The following is a 2,500-nucleotide window of genomic DNA, read 5'->3' on the forward strand; positions in this document are numbered from 1 at the left end:
AAAAAAAAAAAAAAAAAAAAAAACCTGAAAATATGTGAATATCCACACGAAAGAATGGGAAGCTTTGCAGGGAAGGCCGGTGCACCGGTTCTCAGCCACTGCAGTCAATAGCCTCTCTTCTGAGAAATAACTCATCCACAGCGAGATGAAAGCCATCCATTGCAATCAGGAATGCTTACTGCGCTGGTCTGACACAGTTACATCTATATCACCATCTTGGTCCAGAGCTCACGCAGCAGGAATAAGACAGCTCATCCGTGAGCTCCTTCCCTGGAAGCCTGGAGGGCCTTTTAAACAGCCACTGCTGGAGGAAACGAGTTTTCCTGTTGATAACTGGCCACCTACTAGTGTGAAGGATTTGACTGACTTCCTCTTCACCAACTGTGCACATCCAGAGAAGAGAGCTGTGTGCTCATCTCTAGCACGGTGTGCCCGGCTTCCAAGATCACAGCATGCTTATGGGGTGGGCAAATGGGCAGAAGATGCCACGTTTGTCCCTTTGGTGGCACCAACTCCCTAGCTTAGCATAAGGAATTCATGACACTTCCCAGGGTTTCTATGTGTATATCTAAATCAGGGGCGGTAGAAAACACTAGCTTACAGGCCAAGCTACTGAGCTTAGTTTAAATGCTGATCTCACAAGATGACTGGCTACACAGCGACAGAGTGCGTTATGCCTCCCAGCCTTCCTGGAAACAAGCAATAAGGAAATAAGCTAATAGGTACCAGACCCCAAAGCAGGGTCTGATTTAGGAGTAGAGAAGTGTTCCTTTGGGAACTGGCAATGTAGTCCAAGGAATCACACAGAACAAAACAGCAGCTGTAGGAGAAAAGGCACAAGACATCTTTTTGGGGGTGGTGGTGATGGTGGTGGTGGTGGTGGTGGTGGTGGTGGTGGTGGTGATGTGTATGTAGTTAGTTAGTTACTTATTTGGAGTGTGCACGCAACAGCGATCCTATAGAAGTCAGAGGCAGCTTTTGGGAGTTGTTTCTCTCCTTGCACTCTGCGGCTCTCAGGAATTGAACTCGGGTTGCCAGACTTAGCATCTTTTCCCACTGGGCCATCGAAGTAACCCTAGGAGGTCAGAGGTCACCTTGTAGAAATTGTTTCTCTCCATCTCCCCTGGGAGACCCAGGGACTGAACATCAAGTTCTCAGGCTTGACAGCAAGAGCCCCACCCACTGAGGTATCCCATGGGCGAAGTAGACAGCTCTTTTAGAGGTCCATTCAGTATCTTCGGCAATCACACAGCTGCTTTCTGAACAGGCTGTGAACTGGTTCCTTTACCAGCCCCTTTACCAGTCCATCTCCCCACCCACTGCTTCATTTTCCCTTTTATTCAACTAAGGTGAGCAGACGTGGGACCCGCGTACATCCAAGAGCAAGCGGCTTCTGACTTTGGACAGATGATGTTCTGAGTTGGAGGCAGTTAACCTGGATTTTACAGTTAGAGCCCCAGGCGATGCACACAAGGTCCTTCTGTGGGAAGCACGGTCTTACCACTGTCCTTGGGTCCACACCATGACTGCCACAGGCTAAGAGCCCAAGAAAGACCAGATGAGGAGAAATTGCCTGAAACCTATCTTTCTAAAGTAGGACAGCGCCTTCAGTTTTTGACTTCAGGAACACTGTGATCACTTCATACCTCACTTCTCCTCTGCATCAGCAGCCTGAGCATTCACCCAGAGCCTTCTGAATGCACAGTGTGGAGGGAACATTAAGGCACCTTCCCCTCCCCCCCGGGCCCCCCAGGACACCCTTCCCTTCTGTGCACTCCCAGACTCTGCTGTCTTTTCTGGACCGGTTCCATTATCTTTACATAGAAGATCAAACTCCTTGGAAAAGATGGACTAGCACACTGGTCATGGCTCCAGGAACTCTAGGCTTGATTTTAAATAAAGCAAACAAATCCAAGCCTCTCACTGCTCATCAGCTCCCCACTAGGGTCCGTGGGCATCATTAAAACTGGGTCCTGTCCCCCTAACCGATGCTAAGACCCTGAGCTCAGTCAATGTTAATCCAAAGAGGCCATGCTTTTTAATATGAAACGGCAAGACTACAAAATGCATTATTTTTAACTTGTAAGAGGTTTTGTTTTTCTTTTTCTTCTTTTTTTTTTTTGTTTTTATTTTTTAGACAGGGCTCTCTATACAGCTATGATTGGCCTAGCGATTGATATGTTGATCATATATTGACCAGGATGGCCTCAAACCCACAAAGATCTACCTGCCTCTGCATCCTAAATGCTGGGATTAAAGCCATGTTACCATCATGTCAGGATTTAAGGTTTATTCAGACTGTGTGCATGTGTGCATGCGTGTGTGAGTGCGTGTGCCTGAGCAAGGGTATGTGCAACTAAATGCAGATGCCCAGAGAGGTGTTAGATGCCCTAGAAATGGAGTTACAGGCAGTCAGGCATAAGCCACCTACTATGGGTTCTAAGAACTGAACTCAGGTCTTCAGGAAGAAAAGCAGGTTTTGTTAACTATTAAGTCATCT

The sequence above is a fragment of the Mus pahari genome, chromosome 8 (genome assembly GCF_900095145.1).
Source record: "Mus pahari chromosome 8, PAHARI_EIJ_v1.1, whole genome shotgun sequence".
In the NCBI taxonomy this organism is placed as follows: Eukaryota; Metazoa; Chordata; class Mammalia; order Rodentia; family Muridae; genus Mus; species Mus pahari.